This window comes from Vicugna pacos, chromosome 6 (assembly GCF_048564905.1).
Source record: "Vicugna pacos chromosome 6, VicPac4, whole genome shotgun sequence".
Taxonomy (NCBI): Eukaryota; Metazoa; Chordata; class Mammalia; order Artiodactyla; family Camelidae; genus Vicugna; species Vicugna pacos.
Genome location: NC_132992.1, coordinates 27,092,891 through 27,114,516, shown reverse-complemented (window position 1 = coordinate 27,114,516; position 21,626 = coordinate 27,092,891). Strand labels below are relative to the sequence as shown.

The following is a 21,626-nucleotide window of genomic DNA, read 5'->3' as shown; positions in this document are numbered from 1 at the left end:
TGCTACTGAGAGGCTGAGTTATACAAGAACTGGTTTGGTGATATAAATCATTGGTGACCCAAGAAAGAGCAGGAATAGTGGGAGTATAAGCAAGACTGACTCAGGAAGTAATAATGTTGAGCTTGGATTTAATTTTTAAAAACATTACTGGAAACACTGAAAAAGGTAGACTTTTGAAGGAAGGGTTACTTTCTGTTACAATAAGAGGGAAGAAGATGACAGATGATTGCAGATGCAGATTTAGTCATGAGAAGGTAATGCAGTATTCATTATGTTGTTATCTGCTTGGTTATCTGCTGAGAACAAAAGGGAATGGGACAATTGGAGGGCTGTGGAGAAGGTGTTGAATAGTCACTGTGGTGATGAGTGGGCGATCACGTTAGTCTCACGGTGTTGTATGACCATTTGAGGCTAGTGACCATGAATGAACCATGATCCCAATCTTCTCTATTGTAAGATTTTTGTCGAGCAGTGCCTAGGTCTGTGGACGCTGCTCAGAGAAAATGCACTGTTGGAGTCATCACTGGGGTTTGTGTAGTGGCTGTGGTGGAAGGAGGCAGAGCTCAGGGAATAGGGGACACTTGCAAAGAGTCATCATAAAGAAGGACTCTGGAACAAGAGCTCCTGATGGAGGGAAGTGAATCTCTGAGGGGTTGGTAGATAGAAATGAAACAATAAGGATAAAGGAGCAGAGTCCTCTGTGAGGTCAATGTCACAGTGGGAACACAGTGGGAATACAGCGTGATAAGTAAAGAGGATCTTTGAGAGAATGATTTTGCTTGTGGTATAGTTTTTGATGATGAACTCTGTTCGGTATTACATTTCTCTAAATTCCTACTAATTCTGTTCTAGGCTCTGATAGGGCTACTCAGGAATAATACACATTTTATTTTGTCTTAGGAAAAAAATTGCTTTTACGTTTTCCTTATTTTTCCGAGGCTTGAACTTGGGCTTGAATGATCACATGACCTGTTTTTGGAAGGTGTCATGAATCTGATGTGTTTTTCTGAGATACTAGGAGCCATACCTGTCTCCTTCTGCATTACCCTGGGACTTCACAGACAAATTAAGCTGAGGAGATTCTGATACTGAAAACAAATGTCATTACTTCCTCCCAGGAATTTATAATGTCCAAATTCAGCAGTATGCCAACTGTCACCTTATGTTCCTTATATGCCAAACTACTGGCAGCTATGTAACAATGTCATGTTGATTTTTTCTTTTTCTTCTGGGCCTTTGTATATGCCTTTGCCTGAAATGGTTTCCTGCTATTGTCTCAAATTCTTCCTTCAAAAAATAATCAAACATTATCTTCTGTGTGATATCCAACTTGACCATTCCTGACCTTTCTCTTTGTCTGTTAGTTCATCCATCCTCTGTGCCCAAATGGAATTTTATACTTTAATTATTTTTTGTCATACTCTGTTGTAATAATTTATTTACATGACTGTCTCTTTACTTGACTGTGAGTTTTTGAAGGCAGGGAACATGTTTATTCATCTTTGTATTCTTAATGCCTAGCTCAATTCCTGGCATATTTTAGGTGTTAAGAAAATATTTGTTTTTAAAAAAATTAAGAAATGAACTGATGAATTCCATTTACCTTTTAATAAAGCATGCAGCCACATCACCAGCAACCCTCGCAGCATTAAATGGCATACACAATTATAAGCTTATTTATGGAATCTTACGTTGTTGACTGTCAGAAGAAAAGTGTCACCAAACACATTTTCATAATGAAGCAGATCTATAATCTGGCATTTTATAATTCTTGTCCTATTGTGGACTGAGTGTGGTTTTAGGAGGTGGAGGGAAAAGGGAGGTGATGCCACACTGTCCGATTTATGAGAGGACTGAGGAGCAGAGCTCAAAATGCAGAATGGCAGTCAGATTAAAAGGGCTGACGAGATCCAAAATACATCTTTCAAGCCACAGGAGAGCCCGGGGGGAGCAATCTTGGGAGGACTACAGGCCATTGAGGGAAAGAAAAAAAAAACTAGGCTTCCCACCACTAAAATAACAAGAGATAAAATGAAACCCACTTATCAGATTTTAGAATTTTATCTGGACACAGAAAACCTTCAAATTATTTATTTATACATAGTGATAGCAAGCTGTATCTACTTCCACTCCAAAGGGAACTCTTAAATAGTCAAATAAAATGTTGAGGTTTCCTGCCTGATTTACTCAAAGATGAAGAAGAAGGAAAAAAAAAGGCACCCAGGGTTTTGAGATTCTCTTTTTCTAATAACATATGTTTAAATGGAATATCAAAAGTTATTATTTTTTAATTTAATATAGAAAAGGCTCACTTTTTACTAAGTATATTTCTATGTATCAAATTTACATATTTTAAGCTATATACAAGCTTAAATACAAATACTTTCTTTTATCTTGATGTTGCAGAAAAATAGATATTTGCTAAATGAGGATATCCTTCAAATGGGTCAATTTTCACTCAAAGGTAGGATTTGAATGTTTATATATTCTAATTTACAATAAAAACTCATTTTAAATTATTTTAACCACTTATATTAGCATACATCTTAGACACTTGAATAACATCTTTTTAATAATGCCAATTTTACTGTCACACCAGCTTTATTTTGACTTTAAAAATATAGTTCCTTTTTAACATAGTAGCTTAAATTATTAAATCTGTTATCAGTTTCAGAAGAACGATGTAGCCTGTGATGGGTATTTTTTCCACATGGGGAAACTGAGGGAGACAGTTTATCAGAGACCATTGCCCAAACTTGGGAGTAAATAACTAGTTTGGGTTTATAAGACACAAAGGCAAACTAATGATACAAATAGATTTGGATACCCCAATGTCCAAACAAATCTATTTTTATTTACTTTAAGAGATTCTAGGTTTGGAGATGAGGGAGAGGGGCCAGCTGGGTGGCTTCATAATATCTGAGAACAACTTTAGATTTAAACAAGAAGCAGGGAGGAAATAATAATAAGAGAATGAGACAAAAGGAAGTAGGAAGTTAGGATGAGAGGAAGGAAGAAAAGAAAGAAGGAAAACTGCAAGGGAAAGAGTCACACAGGGCTGGGATTCTAGGGGTCTGATGGTCACCCCCGAGCCCCAGCCTAGCCTCTGCTTAAATGGCCCCATGGTAGACAAAAGGCAAGTAGAAAGTCTCCTGATGACAATCAGATAAACATGTTCACATTTGCTTTATCTGGAGTGACAAAAAATAATGACAGTAATGACAATGTCTACCTACACAGACAGAAGCCAGGAGTTGAGAGTTACATGATCTGGGAATTGAGAGGGAAAATAACCAGATCTTCCAGGCCAAAAGGCAGAAAGTAAACCTCAGATTTGGGTCCACACATTTAGAGGAGAAGGAAAAGTAAAAACAAAATCAAGCACCATGTATAGTTCCTCCCAATTCCCATTCCTAAGCAGAATAGAAGTCAACCTCCTAAATTTCAAGTTGTCACTTACAGATCATTGATTTCATTCATTTATTTGGAAATTGCTGTCTTTTGGGGGATCACTATGCATTAGATTATACTCTTTTCATCTTTTCCTTGGGGATATTTTCTACCAATCACCAGGGCACTGACCCACATTCATTAAAAAGTAAGCACACCCCTAGATAGTTCCACCTATCAGTTGTACTCATCATCCGGGAAGACGTCCACGTTCACGTGGATGACACATTCAGCATCTTTCCTTAACTTCTTCTACTCTGATGGGCTTCATCTTCCCTCCTCTTCAGTCACTTAGTTCATGGCGAGAAGCAGTGTTCAATCAGTGCACTCTGGCTGTTTAAATAGTTAAATACGTGTGTACTGGATGCTAAAAGCTTTCCGCTCAGATGCTCGCTCCCCCTCTGCCATGCCCCTCCACTCGTGTGGGGCCTCTCCAGAATTCTCCACAGTCCAGCCACTGAAGGGAAGATTTCCTGATTCTGAGGAACACCAAGACACTGCTCCAGCTTCAGGGGCAGCCTGACCTATCTAGACGGGTCAGGAAATGGTTTGAAAGTCAGCCCTGTCCATGACCATACACACGCTTTTATCTACATCTGAGGCTACTGCACCTCGGAAATGATCTGCCTCTAATTTATACTCTAATCCTTCAATTCTGTCTTTCCATTTTCCTTATTCCTGTATTTCCCTTTGCCTATTCCTCCACCTCACTGAGCCGCTAACTGCTCTGAGTACTAAGTCTGCTGTCAGCTTCCCTCCGCCTTCACTTTCTTCTCTACTGAAATTTGGTCTGTTACTTGAATTCTGTTGTCTCCAACACCATCTTTTTACTGTTTTGTTCTTCTACCACATCTGCTCTGTAAAATTTAAATTAAATGTAGCCCACAATCCATCTTCTTTGATCTTACAACCACTCAAGCTTTGAAGAGACCTAGAGAAAAACAAATAAGCTTACAGACTTATTATGTGCCTCAGCGCTGCCTGGTGGCTTCTACGGTCCTTGGTGAACTCCCTGCCCCTTGTTATTTATTTTGAATTCATAGCTCTCTCCTCTAGTGCCCAACCTGCCTCTCAGTGTAGTCTCTTCACTTTCACCAGAGATTTTACTCCAATTTGAGAGAGAAATTTGATATTCTCTGGCACGAATACACTCACCTTTATATACTACCCCCTCAGGCTTCCAGAATTTTGATCATTTATTTAGCTCCTACCTTTCAGAGCCAAGGAAAGATGTTTCTCCTTACTGTCCAAGGCTAGGACCTACTCATGAGTTTGTTTTTCTATTTCATCTTTTTCCATCACCTCTTAGACTCTCCTCCATCAATGATTCTTCCTCTGCACAGGGTCATTTCAGCTTCAAATGTACTCATGTCCCTTCCACATTAAAGAAAGAAAACCCCACCTTTTCCACCTTGCTGCCACATTGTTTCCCCTTCTACACAATCAGTTTAATTATTCCCTGAGCTCCCATTCACTCTTCCTCTTCCTAAGAAGCAACTTTTGACCCAGTCATTGAAACCGTTCTAGTTAAGGTCACCATCATCTTCCCATTTGTCAAATACAATGGACATTTTTTGACTTTTCTCTTACCTAACTTTTCTGAATCATGTGACACTGTTGACAACTTCCTCTGTCTTAACCTGCTGTAGACCCTTGATCTATATCTTCTGCTTTCTTTCTGTATGACTATTCCTCAGCTTTATCAAGTTCATCTGTCAACTGAAGTATCTATATTCTGCTAGATTCTATTAGTCCTTTTTTCTTCACATGTTTCTGTCTCTCTGGATGATCTTATCTGTAATAGTTTTAACAACCATCCGTATGATACCTTCATCTGTCTGTGGAATATTTCCAGCTAGCTAATGATGATGACATTAAAATTAATAATGATTAATATTATTAACATTTATTAATCAGTTTTTCAGGCACTGTGCTAAGGTCTTTTCTTACATTAACTGATTTACTCAACAAAATTCCTAATTTTTTCCCCACTCTTAGACCAGAGAGATAAACACCTACTCCACGTCATGGAGAAATTAAGTGGCAAAATTAGGCTTCAAACCCGCCTTCTCTGACCCCAAAGTCCATGCTTTTAACCACTTCACTCAACCTGATATATCCAAAATTTGATGCATATCCCTTAAATTACTCACATCCCTAAATAATCTGTTTCAGTAAACATAATCGTCTACAGCAGAACAGAAAATCTGAAGTCGTGCTAGATTCTTCCCTTTTCCAAGCAGTAAGCCATCAGCTGCTAAAGTTTTGCATCTCTTCCCTATATTCTTATTTAAAGGTACTTAGTTCAGTGGTCTCATTATTGCCCTGATGCCTCATTGAATAAGTTTTCCTATTGGATTATGCACATCTTCCTTGTCGTAGTGTCCCCCGATTTCCCTCCAGGAACTATTTATCTTCTTATGCCCTATATCTGATTACATCGCTTCTCTGCTAAATCCCTAACAACTCCTCGAACACTGCAGCAGTTTCTCAAAGTGAGTCTTGTGTATCACCTTCCATCAGAATCACCTGGAGAGCTTGTTAGACAGCAGAGTCTCGGGAATCACCCCAGGATTTCTTAATTAGCATTGATGGCAGGAGGACCTAGACTCTGTATGTTTAACAAGCTCCCCATGTGATTCTTTTTCAGCCTAAAATGTGAGTGTCTGGCTCCATGTCAGGTGCAAACACTTCAGAATTGCTGATAAATACCACATGACCCTGGCTTTTCTCCTTCTCTCCCTCAGTTCTCTCTGTGCCTTCACTCTGTTCTCAGCTTACTCCCTGCCCTTCAGGTACGCCAAACTTTTTGCATCCCCTCCACTAAGTCCAAACTTTCTCACGTGTTGGAGACTTCCTATGTGCTTTACTTCTACCTAAAGGCTCTTTTCCCTGTATGTCTGGCAAGTTGCTTTGTGTGTTCACGTGAATGTGTGTGTGTGATGTACATTGAGTCCTTGTTAGACTGAAATTTTCTCCCAGGACGGAGTGAGCTCTTTAGTCAAAGGAACTGTACTTCCTGAAATCATTTTTTAAAAACACCGTTCCAAGTTCCGCCTGCATGCAACACTCCGTTACAGCCTGGAAAAACGGAATTTGAATTCCGTATGTGCTCAATATATAGGTACTTGAAACTTTTAGCAACTTCTCTGGGGTTCATGACTGATTATCTGACTGGCAATTCATACAGACTTTTTGGAGGGAAATTTCATGTTTGTTGGTATCTCTACCAATGAGCACACTAATGGAAATGGAATCCAAAAAAGCTATTTTGGTCATCTACAGAAAGTCCTAATCAGAGAAATGTTAGAAGGAGTAACTTAATTGAAATCTCTCTGTGGTCTGTTTATATCACTATTTCACACCCCCTGCAACATGAATAATCCGAAGGAGGAATGTGAGTAATTATGTTTATGTGTTAGATGTTGAACTAAGCATTACTCTTCACAATTGGCTTGTAAATGTGTAATCCTCCTTTTACAGATGAGAAGACTGGGTTCAGAGATATCAAGCGACTTACAAGAGTCACCAACCTAATAAGAGACAAATCTGGATTTTGAATTCAGGTACTTTTATACTTTTTCTTCTATTTTACCTATGTTGCCTTATTTTGAAGCACACGCTTATGGAGATTTTGTCTTAATAAGTAAACGTTGGTTCAGATATTTTTTTATGTGGAGAGTGAAAATATTCTATTGGGTTCTTCCAGTAAAAGATAGCTTTACTCATCACATAAGTTAGATTATTTCTCCAAGTTTTAGAAAACAATATTAATGATGTTTTTTAAAAAAATTTCCTAGTAGCTCTTGAGGCCTTTAGCAAGCACAGAAAAGAGTAATACACTGCTCATAACTTAGTGAGGGAGCCATTTAATGCTAATTGTCAGATTGATTACCTGACCCGTGGTGACACAGGTGGAAAGTGAAATTTGAGGGCTACAATGAAGGATTTCCCCATCCCCCTCCTTCCCCACACCCTCTCTCTTCCCATGCCCCATCTCCAGGAAACTGGGACAGCTGGTTATCCATCTCATTTTCCTAGCAGTTGCATGCTGACTCTGTCACCAAGCTGTGCATTTGCTAGAACAGTGGATTTTCTTTATAAGACTGATGAGGGAGAGAAAGCAAAAGTACTGTGCATTGTTTCTGTTAAGGTCCATCATGCTTTGTGTGTGTGTGTGATGCTGCCTAAGTCAGGGAGAACTATTAGGAGAGAATCAGATCTCTTTAATGAGCCTAGAAGTAATGCAAAATTCATGTGCTTTCACCTGCAGCCGGGTGAAGTCTGGTGCAAAACAGAAAGAGGGAGGTGGGAAGGACCGGTTATTTATGATTTTCCTGAAGCACAAGGTACCCTGGCTGCTACTGGGCATCCTGACCCACTTGTTCATTTTTTAGGAAGAAGTGGATACTTTCAATGGGAAAAACTCAAGCATCAGATTTGCTCCTTGGAGCATTAATAAAAGGGCTCAGTTAGCTTCATCTCATTATTTTACTATGAGTATTGACTTTGGCCTAGAGTCATGTATAGATAAAATGGTGCAAGGGCTTGTCCTAAGCGATTACTCAGAATTACAAATCATTTCACGTGTAACTGAATACTGCAGTCTAGCTGGCACCCTGCCCCTTGCTTCCCCCACCCCTCCCCTTTTTCTAATAGGAGCGCAAATCCAGCTTTGTCTGAAGAGGCAATTAATCTTATTCACTGAAAGCTGAATTTTAATTCACCAGCATGTGGAGGACATATTTTCCTATCACACAGAATTAGTTTAACAGAATTCAGAAAAAAATATTGGAGGTCTTGGCGTTCTTGGGCAGGCAAAATATCTTGTGGGTACATTCCTTTATTAGCTATCCACATAGTATGGATAAGCTTTTTGTAATAACTCTATTAGGGTAAACTATGTTTGTTTTGTATTTAAAAGTGGCTGATGACTTTTTTATGTAAAGAAACCTACAAGATAGTGTGTGTTTTGGAAGAAAATGAACATAAGGTGAGAAAGATAAATTTTAGTCTTCTGGAGATTCTAAAAGGCTATTATTTTTAAGGGCACAGTTTAGAGATGATCAGAAAAATAAAGGGACACATAAAAATCTTAGACAGTCTACATACATCCAAATCAAATCACATAGAAGGGTAAGTGGAGAGGTGCAATGTAGACCTTGCATTGGAGGCTTGTGTAAAATCTGTTAGGCAAATACTGGGTTTCTGTAGTGCTTCTGCTGAGCCATATTTTAACAATTTTCCCCTGAGCAAGACCCCAGCCTTTTGTCTGAGGTTTGTTTCCCATGTAGAGAAAGTGTTAAAAGAAAAAAAAACCTTCCTGAAGCAGCTTCTTAATTCAAGAGATTTGGAGATTTGGACAAGAATATGATTTAATGCATGTCCATGCTTAGTTAGATATCAAATTCCCGTAAGGTCAGAAAACACATGGCCTTGGTTTTGTACTTCTATTTAACACAGCACTCCTCAAAGGCTACTTTAAGGTACAGGCAGATATCAAAACATGTAACTGTTTTTCCCCAGTGAAATGGGGAATTTAATTAATTGTAAAAGGTACAGATGCTCTTATATGCCAAATAATAATTGGTACAGTGAAAAATCTTAAGGGTTTACTCTTAAGAGTTTGAAAGGTGCTATCAGTTTTTTTGTGGCTTCTCCGCTTATGACTGTCTCATATCCCTGGAATTAATCCCCCAATATGATTATTTCCATTATCTCTTCCATCCTTAGGAAATACCTAAGAAGTTGAATACTTAATAAGATGAGGACTCAGGGAACAATGGAAATCTTCAAAAATTGTCCTAATGTTCTGAGGGTTTTTTTTTTTTAACTCTTGGTGAGTGTGGAGTGGGAGTGGGCCAAATGCAGGGAATCTATCAGTTTAAGTGTGCCTAATGGTCACCAAATGTCATGGCATAACTGTTGAAGCACAAGGCTGTAAAGTCACAAAGCTTTATTGCCCTGTCAAAACGTTTACAGTGGTAAACCTGGCAATTATTCTTAAAGGAAACAATTTAAAAATTCAAGGTTTTCACATTATTACCAGAAAATGCTTCTTTAAATAGTGTCAGCACCATAAAGGTGGATTTTTGGAGTCTGCATGTAAACATTGCATTATCTATATAACGTTTAGAATTTAAATGATGCAGAATTGGAATTTGGAGATGGGAAAGCCCAGGAACACATATTTTCAAATAAACACTTGCAAATGTTCCAGCACTTGAATGAGGCACTGAATGTGCAGCATTGTTCGTCCTTTGTTTAATTTTTTGTAAGCTCTGACACTATCCTGGGTGCTTAAGCTTATGTTGAGAGAAGAGTTTCTCTTCTGCCGTTCTTTTGTGTATTTTATGGTCAGATCTTCAGTGCTGCAACTATTTGACCTGAGAAAAAAATGAAAGGTGAGCTGAAAATAAATGAAAAGGCAGAGCTTTCAATATTTCTCGCTGCTTCTTAAAGTATATACAAAACGTTCTTATTTCCATTCCTCTTCACAGACATCACATGAAACACACACCCTTTAGGGGAGGTTCTGGGTGATATTCAACTTGGTCCTCTCGTCTCAGCTTGGCTCATTAGTAGTGTCCTTCCCAGTACAAAGGTGAAGAAGCTCTCCATCAGCACTCGTGTTGGAGAGAGGGCTTATTTCTTCCGTCTCCTTCAAAAGATGCAAGATTCTGCTCAGAATTCTTAATGAGGCCCCAAATAAGTCAGTATGTTTCCATGCAGAATTATTCCTCCTAAGCCTGTAATCCTCTATCTGGATTGTCCTGAACATCCCAAAGTCTGTATGTTGGCAGTCTGTCTGTCAAGGTAAATTTAACAGAGGTTTTAGTGAGTATAAAATAAGTTTACTGCCATCAGGTTCCATTACATCCATTTGCAGATGGGAAACAGAGGCCCTGATTGTTACATGTGCTGTATAATTTGCTCAAGGTAAAGAAGATCGTGAGATTCGAGCAAGGACCTTTGACTGCAGAACCTATGCTTCAAACTACTTTGCTATCTTGCCTTTTTATAGCTATAGAGAATAAATAATTTCAGTGGTTTAAGAAATTAAAGCAGCAAAATGAAAAGCAGAGAGAAAACTAAAATGAGGAGAGGAATTTCTTTCCATGACTTAATGTTTCTAGATCCCAGCTCTGTTAGAGCAAGAGTAAAAATTTTCAGATGATTCCTTAAACTTCTTCCCAAGCAGCCCTAGGGAGTTCAAGGGCCTCACAGGATCAGCCTCTGTAGCAAAGAAACTAGATTCCTAGGTTCAGATGTGCAGAGCAAGGAGTGTTTTGTTTTTTTTAAAACTCATTTTGAGGAATGTTAGGATGTTTTAGGTTGCAATTCATCAGAAAACTCATAATATCCCATAGAGTATGGGATTTTGGGGGGAAAAAAATGTCCTAAAAAGTCTGAAGGTATGGTATCCCAGGATTGGATAATCCAGCAGCTTAATGGCATCACTGAGGATCCAGATACTGTTCCTCCTCCCACTCTGTCATCCTCAACATACCACCTCATATCCCTGTTGGTCTCAAGATGGCTGCTTAACTCCAGGCATCACATCTCCATACACCAATACCAGAGGGAGAAAATGCAACTGCCTGTATCTTGTGTACTTTTGTTAAAGAAAAAAATCTTTCCTAGGAGTGTCTCTAGAATATTTCCTTTCACACATAATATATATTTTCTCTACAACTTGGTTGCATATCTACCCCCAGACCATCTGCTGGTAAAGGGAATGGAATATATACATTTAACATGAGCTAAGAAGATGAGGATGGAGCAGAGAAATTATTTTCCCTAGGAAAATGGGTAGTTTTATGCCAAAGTCCAAATAATGGTGAATTCCCAGAATCTTAGTGGTTGAAAAATAGTTTGGAGAGTGGAAAAGATAGGCGGAATATCAATGTATTCTGGATATTTCATTTGAGAGTCTACTATCCTAAGGTGTATCCAACTCCCTTTCCCCTTGCATCTGTGGAGAGAGGACGAGTGGACGATTTGAATAAAGTTTACCATCTATTCCTTCTTTCGTCTCCTTAGCAAGTATTAAATGAATGCCTTCGTGTGCTATGTGCTGTGTTAGGGAGTGAGGAATAATGTAAGTGACGAAAGCAAAGCAGTAAACAAGTCAGAAAGGTGAATACGACTCTACATGAACTTCTGGGCCTCTGTCCTTGGCAAATCAGGCAGGTTCTGCTGGGATCAGTGAACTGTGATGCACTGATATATATTACTTTTTTAGGAGATCCAACTGGAAGCAGAGGGAAAGGGCTCATGTTCTCTGTTATAGTTCCATGTTGTTATCATTCCCATAATTGAATGCTCTTAGGAGTTTCCTAGTGGGAAAGATCCCCATAATCTTTATTTCCTACCTTTTCTTAGAATTCTTTCTTCCAGCCATAAAAGGATCACAAAGACAGCTCCTTTTTGGGTGGATATGACTGTCAATAGCCATCTGGTTCCTTAAAACATGTAGAAACTTAGCCCTTCCACCAAGAAAAGGCAAGTCTTGCCAGATTATCTAAGCAGAACCATATTTCTATTTGAAAGAAGATTTAACTTTAAAAATATTTCTATATGAAAAACTTCTGACTTATGGTGAAGTCCAAAAAGCTGCTGTTTATCTAGTTTATTCTCTGAACCATTTTTAAATAAAAAATGCTCAAATTTATATTTCTAAATGAATATTGAATAAAACATCATAGTCCCTGAAGACAACTTCAGAGAATTTCCAATTTTTTGTTTTTAGTGGTATGTGTTATCGTTAGAATAAGTAAATAGCCTATGGAGGTGACTATTTTGAATACTCCTCTATAAAATTACTCAAAATGATTGACATGCATGGTGCTATAGGGTGCTACTTTCTATACTTTCCTTCTGTGTCAGTGCCTGGTTAATGATCCAGCTCACAGTGGTTGGAATACAACTTGTTAGATGCCCAGCATTTGAGGAAATAAAATATGGAAAAATGGGATAGCTACCATACTATCATTTATGTTTTTTTCAACAATCAAAAGGAGAGTGTGGAGGGGGAATGGGAGAAGAATAAGAGGAAGGGTGAAAGAGAAGAGGATGAAACAGAAATAGAAAAAAAAATAACAGGAACATAGATCTGAAACCCCAATGGGTTATTATAAGTTACAAGGATAACAACAGAAGTAAAGTCTAGATATTTGTATAAAGAGAGAATACACGAAACACTTTTGAGAATTAGAATTGCTGACAACAGAATTTAAAATGATGTTAGACTTATTGTGAAATTGCATTGCTTCTACTTATTTCATAAAATATATGCCTTCAGGGACTCTGGTTAGCATAGTTTGGTTGATTATTGTGTTGTTTTAACATCTTGTGGTGAAAGCAATCTGGCAAACTGACCATGTTACAGGACAGATTCTAAGGAAATTTACCAAAAGAAATCTATCTGCTTCAACTCTGTTTGTACTTGGTTGCTCTATTGAGAATACAATTTGAAAATACTTTTAAGAGCTTAGACTCTGAAATGCACTGAACATTCAACTATATGATGCTCTATTTGTTATTATCAACTTGTAAATATCAAGCATGAAGCTATGATTTCTGTTTTGGACATCTTGGATGCAAAGGTTAGTAAGATATAAATCCCTCTTGCAAGGAGCTTATAGTCTGGCATGCCAGATAAACACTTAGGCTTCTATAAGAGGAAGTAAAAATCAAAAGTTTTGTTTCTATGGTTATTATAGTCACTGGGTCTTAGGGATTATTTTTCTATTAACCTAACAATATAAATACGGCATGTGACTTCCTAATTCAAGCCTGTAGAATTTCTCGAGTTCTTTGGCATTGGTCTGAAATAGTCTTGACCTGAGATTGGGGACAAGAAGTTAGGAGTGAATACGAGCAGGGGAGTACAAAAGAGGTTCTCTTTAGCAATTTAATTTGACAATTTTTTTGAGCCTTACACATTACATATTAATACTGGATCAGGTATTGGTTATCCTAGCCCAGGGGGTCGTGAAGTGTAGGTGACAGTGATCTTAAAGGACTCTGGGATGAAAGTGTGTGGCCCAGATGATCTGAGTTAGACCACAGAGATAAAGATCTTCACTGACCAAGAGGTTATTGCCTCTTTACAGCAGGCTCAGGTTCCAAACTCTTCATCAGAACTTTGATTGCCAGAAGCAGTAGGAAAAAAAAAAAAACAAACCAACTTTCAGAAAGAATTAAGAGTCATTAAAGATAACCTGTTTTATTGCTCCTTGAGATGGAGAACATGTAAATATGTTTTTAAACTTTTTTGAAAAATCTAGCATAAACAGCAGATCCCCATTAATGAATCTAACCTTGTTTTTCTGAACACTGGCATTATTCTTACTTCATTGTTACTTTGGATTTTAAAATTGAATGATATGGATAAGGGCCATTAATCCTGTATACAGAAGTCCCACGGTTCTAGTGATGATATAAATGTAGAGGGAGAATTCTAAACAAATTTCAAGTAACACAGGAAAACACAAAGTGTTCTCAGAGACTTTTTAAAAAGATTAGCGAGATGCAAAGCACCATGAGTTAATCCCTGTCTATTTTTTTCCTGTATCTTTGTCTTTCTCCTCCTTAGAACAAAGTCTGATGTAATTTCAGCTCTGAATACATTGCCTCTTGCTTTTGTATGGCTGAAGACAAAACACAGGGTAATACAGTAAATGTTTAGAAAAGAAAACTAACAGGTTATTTTTATAGTTTTATTTTTGCAGAAGTAAGATTGCATTTTGTGGCACTTCTGGTCTTTAAGAATATTGACTGAGGCTAGGTCCCTGTTAAGTCAAAGTTTTTTTCGTTCATATCTATAGAATTCAAGCATAGCACATGCTTGTTGATGGTCTGTAGTAACTATTGCATAAGCATATATTGCATTAATTGCCTAAATAATAATAAAAACAAAAAGTAAAGCTCAATTCAAACAGTTTTCTAAATAATAAGCCACAGAAGCTTTCATGTAAGTGGTTGCTCCTCAGCTATGTAGATGAGTCCAAATTTGTCCTGTGGCACAGCCACTAGACAATTTAAAACATGTTTTCTTTTTTATTTGACCGTCTGAGTTAATTAGTTCCCCCTGGCTGAGTTATAGCGCCATGAAAGGGAATTCTGAAGGGTTTTTTCTTTGTTAGTTTTGTGTTTGAAGTAAACACCCTGGACCTTCTATAAACGTAATGATTTTTTTCTTAAAAACTGACTAAACTATACTAATAAAAGCATAATGTATATTATTAGGTCTGAACTCTTGGCCATGGGTATCTGTGCATTTTAGAGATGGTCTGTGCAAGAGTGTCATAAATGACCATTTTATAGATAGATAATGTTCTTAATCCATAATTCTTTATTGCTGATGGTTATTGCATTAGATGATGACCCATAGCTATTAAGAGTCAGTTTTTAATATCACAACCATTTAGAAAGGTTAATGGACTCGGTTTTGAGACTTAACCTTTGGATGCTGCAGGTTAAGAGGTTATATTTGTGCACTAAAATGCCAGAAAATACCCACTTATTTTCATTTCTCTATGTACTTTTAGTGATGTGGTTATGTACAGTAGCTGTTATTTACCAACCAAACTGAAAGAAAGTGTGTGACACATAAGATAACAAGTTTCTAGAGCAGTGAGATTCTTGCAAAATATACATTTCATATTTGGCTTCTATTATTTTTCATTTAGACACAAGAATTTAAATGTGAACAGATGTAACCTAAATCAGTTGAGGAATATTTATTATGGTTGTTCAAAAAAAAATCAAGATTGTAATTCATAGTTTTCTCGGCTAGTCTGGAAAGTTCACATGTATTGTAATGGGGAACTGGTCATTTAGGAAAATCATGAATCCTTTATGGATGAGATCTATCCACAGCCCAGAATTTTCCCAAGAATAAAATAGTGTCTATCTGGATTCAGTGAATTTCATTTCAAAAATCTAACGAGGGTTCCATGGTGGTCATTTTCATTTGTTTTGCTTCTCATTATTAATTTTCTTCTTATCTCCCTTATTCCCTTTTATTCCATTCATTTATTGTAAATAAGCTTGGTGGGAAGAAAATCCCATGTACTTCCCTTCTACTATGGAAGCCAGAAGCTAAATATATAACCAGCTCCAGTAATGGCTCCAATGAATTACACCTTCTTGTACCCATGTGGTTGTGTCTCCCCTCCATACTGACTCTGCGCTTGACCAAGGGACTTGCTTTGGCCAACAGGGCATAAGTAAATATGATGCAAGTAAGAGTCTTGAAAAGTGCTCGTCCACTAGGTTACCCTCTGTTGCTTGCTCCTTTTAGAAGCCATCCACGATGTGAAAAAGCCTAGGCTAGGATTATGAAGAGAGGCTCTTGAACCAGTGGCTCCTTTGAAAAATTACCATTGGACATGGGGATGAGGCCGTCCAGACCCAGAAAGTCCTCAGCTGATCTGTCTGTCCGCATTCTCTGTTACCCAACCTCTCACCGATTCTCTGAGCTTCTGGACAGTTTTCTAAGAAATTGCCTTTTACTAATTTAGCCAAAATTAGTCACTAATGCAACCAAAAACCCAAAATAACACAGCTCTTGAATTGGGACTTTGAAAATGCAAAGGGATTACTTGAGAATAACACAAAACCACCATGAAAATATTTACATGGATTTACTTAGAAGTTATGAGTGAGTCATATACATATTTATTTAGTTTGGCTTATCAAATATTCCTTACCAGAGAATGGTTCATAGAACCTATTATGAAGTAGATGATGATATTAACTTAGCCACCTCTGGGTAGGAATCTGAGTATCCATTTCTCACTTACTTTTTACATATATTGTATGCAGCTCAGTCTAAAAGTTGTTCAAAGAATAATTACAATATTTGAAGACTTTGTGTCCTAAGCAGGATTTCTTTTCTGTTTAATTGAATGTAATTAACATAGAATATTGTATTAGTTTAAGGTGTACACAGCATTCCTCTTTATTCCTGTATTCTCTAGTACTTTTTTGTGTCTGTTTTTCTCCTTTGTCCCATGTTTCTACATTCTGTTCCCCACGCCGTCAGGGGCACTCTGCTCCTGCAAATTTCACTATCTCAGTGCCCCCCGATGTTGTTCTAACATTTCCCCTGTGCTGTTGCTCTCCTTTCACATCTGTGCTGAGCTCGTCATCTGCTTTATGCTATTGGAAACTTAGTGTAAAATCCATATATAATATGTGAATTATCCTAAAAGATACAGCACATTAATTTTTCCCATCCATAGCTCTTCTCACAGGCTGAGCTGCATAATTATTGATAAATGTTTCTGTTTTTACCACTTTAAGGACAGTAGTTCATTGTCATTTTATTGTTTCAGTTCTAGCCTGGGGTTGATAGCTAAACTGTGGCATGTGTGGTTGTATGCAATTTATAGTGAGAAGATCTTGGCTCTTAAAGCCAAAGAGGCAAAGAATCATGGTGCTATTGCCAGGCACACTGCTTCATAGACAGATGATGCTCAATAAATTTTCATTGACTTGAAGTTCAATAAAGTAATTCTCCAAACTCAGAGAATTGGTCTTCATTCTAGAACAAAGGAACCCAGAGTTTCTGATACTATGTAGCCACTTCCATGGTAAAAGAAAGTTATTCCCTTTTGATATACAGATAGGTATTCAGTCACAAAAGATGGGGAGCCATGGAAAACAGAAGAGGGCTATGAATTCTAAAATCCAAGAGAAAAAGAGACCTTGGAGGTTAAGTAACATTTCCCTTTTCTTGCACAGCAAACTCCACCAAAGCTATCACAATCTATTCAAGACTATAAATTTGGTATTTTGTACATTAGAAGGTACATTCAACTGACAATGCTAGGAAATCCATTTTTACAACTTAACAATTTCTGTCAACATTTAAAAAATGTTTTCTGTATCCATTTCTTGGGAGACTCATAAAGCTGGCTTTCCTGAGTGTTCTTGGTTTCTGCTGTTTGTTCATTCTTTAACTATTTTTTCCCTTCCATTTCAAGAAGAGCTGTTGGCCATTTTCTCACCTTCTTCGGCTTTGGCTGTGACGTTATGTGATTCCAATACAGTTAGGTGAGATTTTTATAGGCCCTCAAAGGCTAACAAAATAATAAATGTGGCAGTTCAAATAATAGCAATCATAGCAGGTCAAGCAAAAAAAAAAAAAATCCTTTGGGCTGAGATTGACAAACCTCAACGTGCTCAGAAAATTCTCTCCTTATTTTTAGCTTTTTTAAACTTTTTTTTTTTGTATCGCATTGGGGCATTTTCATTCTGTCTCAACTGTTAACTGATTCTTTTTCATTTAAATTTTCAGTGCATAGATTCTGCTAACTAAGAAAGGCTCAAATATTACTGCAGAAATGAATCCTTTTCCTTGATTATATTTTTTCTAGGCTCTTTCAAAGGATATCTATTTCTCTAATTACACTTTTATAAATCAAGGTGTTAAAATGTCTTTGAAATGCTTTTTTATTTTGATTTTAAAAGTAATGTTTATTGCAGAAAATTAAGCTACAGAAAAGTGCAACAAAGAAATCACAAGCATTATTTATTTTCCTAGTGATAGCTGGGTTGCCCTTTTATTTTGTATCCTTCTAGTCTTTTTTCTGTGACTAGATATACACATGTACATGACATATATACAACTGAAATCATACTTTTTGATCAAGCAGTATGAAATATGATTTTCTTGACAATAAACATAAGGGCTTATAAAACTTCAAGCAATAAAATTTCAGACGGAACACTTAGAATTAAAACATGACAGAAATATATCAAATTTCTATTGTTTGGATGGGAGTACATTTATTCCTTAGGTATAAATAGCTCTCGCTGTTTTGATGGGAGCTTGTCAAAAAACTAACTACAGCATATATTTGTATATATATTTGTGGCACTATACAAAACAAGAGATTTTGGGTGGTGCTGCAAGTAATGTCCTAAGATCCATTTTGATACCTATTTTCCAAATGACTTTAAGGCCACTTGCCTCTCAGCCCTCACCTGGCATACTTTCTCATGAAATTCAGCTGTTACAGACAGAACTGGTGGAAACCTGCAAAAATAACGCTCACAACATTTTACCTTTTAAGCATAGCTTTATTCATTTTTTTCCGTCCACACTTGGAAATGTGGCCTCTGAAAGATGACAAGGCCTGGTTTCGTAGCATGCCATAGGCTCTCTCTGTCTCCCCCTCTCAGTGCTAACTCTTTTGTTTGTACAATATTCTTTTATTCTGAGCAATATAACATTTTAGTTCTTGTAATAAATGCCTTCATGTGAAGCAGTTCAGCTAAGAGAATGTTATTAGACTGTGCTCCCAGGCAGCGCACCTCCACACGATCAATACAAAGCTGGGCCTCAGCTCATTCCCTCTTTGCTTAAATTCCCTGCAAATGTGCAAGAGAAGCAGCAGAGGGTGTCATCAATCACAGGCCACTGTGACATATGCTGAAACCTGACCAGGGCCGAGATGTTTTAATAAGGCATCCATTAAAACCCTCAAATAAATTGCAATTTGAAAACAGAACATAATACCAGCCAAGTTTTCCTCATCCATCTTGTGGCATGTCATGTAATGTAATTGCGTTGTTAATTTATCCAAGAACTTTCTCAGTACACTGTTTCGTTGGCACCATTTAATTTCCCTGTAGACTATTTGTGTGTGTGTGTGTGTGTCTGTGTGTGCGTACGTGCAAGTGAGACAGAGAAAAAGCGAGAGAGTGAACAATGGGGGGGAGAAAAAGAAAGAATCTGTGTTTATTTCTGTGTGTTTGTGTGTCTGTGTGTCTGTCAGTTCCTTGGAGGAAACAGTCATGTTTCTGCTTAGCATGGCATTAGCCAGAGAGCTAGTCAGAAATTTGAAATGCCTGACGTTTTGTCAATGGCCTCTGAGCATCCCATTGCTGCCTGACCAGCTCTGGCCTACAGCAGGACCACCGCCTTCTCTGCTCAATGTGCCATTGGCTTCTGCCCCTCCAGAGTGGGATCATTCAGAGGGCCTGTGGATCCCATCAATAAATATTGACAGAAGTGTTCAGGGGCTCCTTAGGATGACCATGCAGTGACACTCAGGACAGTACTGATTCTGGTTCCCTAGCTCTTGGGTTAGAAGTGAAAAGTTTTGATGAGCATAAGAAAAGTAAGAGGTTATAAATCAATAGGTGAGAATAAAAAAGTATTTCTCTGGAATAATGTCAAAGTGATTGCATTGTGTATTTTATATATATACTCTTTTTTAGGACCTTGAAGGAAAGATGCAGGCAGGCAAGGGCTCATATAGATTTCTTTGTCTTCTAAGCAGAAATCTAAAAAGAAGTAATGCAATTCTTCATGGAGGGCTGCATCAGCAGATTCTTCGCCTGTATTTATTCTTCTAGGTTTGCTTAATTTGTTCTGTTTTTCTATAAGAGAAGCCATTGGAAGGCGGAGGGTAAATCCACCCCACACATCCCATCTATATCCAGGATGTCACAGGAACCATGATGCCAATCAAATCTTGGTTTAAAACTGTCAAATGTCTTTCCTAGGCCTACTATTTTGAAGTGATAAGTTGTTGACCTAATGACAGAGGAGAGAAAATAGTGTGACAAAAAGGGGAAAAACATGCACCATAAATTAACTTGTGGAGCTACTTTATGATAATAGAGTAAAATAGTTATTTGAGATCCTGTTTTCAAAAAAAGAGTTAAGTATAAAGCACATCAGTTAATAAATTAACAGCCACCCTCTCAATAGATCCTTGTGCCTAAAGCTGTGATATAAGCCGGCCCTTAGAACGTGGCGAAATTCTAATGTGCATCCTGCATACAAACCATTCTCCAAGGCTCCACCTGATCACTATGCAAACTATTAGACAATCACTGAGTATGAAAGGTGCCAGGGAAAGCCAAATTAGTTTCTGCTTTCTGCTAATGGATGACCTTTGTGATTTGGATCAGGGGTTGAAATTCACTTAGTCAGAGGCAGGAGAGCAGGGAAAACACCTAAAATCATTTTCTCTCCCTACAGAGGAGATGCCTGGCTACCACCTGCCCAATAAATGTCAATTGGGTTATTTTTTTAAAAATAAGCAGCCCAACTCAAAAGCATTTCATGCCGAGTGAAGAGGTGCAGGGCAATAGGAGTGAAAATACTTAAACATATAAAATCAAAAAAAAATAAAGCATTTATATGTAACATAAAGCAAAACCATTAAAAATTAGAAACCAACCCATTATAAATTAGACATCAGAATGGTTAGTTTTTTCCTAGGCCTTTGTTAACACCTCAGTGTTTCTAGGTAGATTCTTAAAGCTTTACTGAAATTTAAGCTGATATTATGCTTAGGAAAAATGATGTTTGGTTTCTCATAGCTGAAAATATTTTGAGGTTTAGCTGAAATTTGTTTGGAACTGGGAGTGTAATACCCCAAGCAACATTCAAGGGATCAGAACCAACAGGAACTGGAATATACAAAAATACTGTTTCTTTAGCTCCACGTGAGCCTGGGTTGCCAACTTTCACATGCTTCTAATGTTAGCTCAAGCTTTCTGGCAGTCCCATTGTAAGCTCCATCTCACAGGCATCCTCTGCTATTTTGGCATTTTAATTTCGGCCTTGCTGCTTTTTATTTCCCTGTCCAGGAATACAGTCATTTTAAAAACAGCATAATTATTATTGGATGTGCACTTTGTTTCTGAAGTTCCAGCTTGAGATGAATTCTTTCTTGCATTTAGCTATGACCCTGGAAATGCACAGAAGGAATAAAATATGAAAGACACCGAGGACATGGACCTTTAATTCCTCTTGTGTATTGCAAGGGCAAGAAGAAATGTCAGTTCCCAAGGTGATTATATAGTGCATTTTGGCAAGAATGGAGTAATTGTGTCCTACCCAGGGTGTGAGAAATGTATACACGGGGAGATAAAATTGTACAGGGACAGACAGTATAGGGTAAGCACATGTACAGCACAAAAGAATTCAATTGGGTGGATGACACAGGTCTTTGGCCTTTGTGGAAATCAATGAACTGCTGTTTAGGTGTCTTTTTCAAAGCACAGGGTTGTTGAAAGGGTAGAGCCTTGACTCTGACCCACTGAGGCTTGCTCAGTTAACCCTAGGATATTTTTAAGAAAGTTGATTTGTTTTTCTTTTTGATTCCCTTTTCTCTCAGCTTCCTTGAGCTGATTTACAATTC

The 21,626-nt window shown here is 37.7% G+C and overlaps 1 long non-coding RNA gene across 5 annotated transcripts in view; it reads left to right on the top strand.

Annotated features, from left to right (window-relative positions):
* LOC140696838 (uncharacterized) overlaps window positions 1–21,626 on the top strand; it is a 486,199-nt gene that overhangs the window by 372,269 nt on the left and 92,304 nt on the right. For 4 of the 5 annotated variants that reach the window (XR_012073389.1, XR_012073386.1, XR_012073387.1 and 1 more), the window contains one exon: window positions 6,934–7,016. This is a non-coding gene — a long non-coding RNA (uncharacterized lncRNA). Of the gene's footprint in view, window positions 1–2,406; window positions 2,465–6,933; window positions 7,017–21,626 lie in introns of all 5 variants that reach the window. The other variant, XR_012073388.1, reaches the window with a different exon arrangement.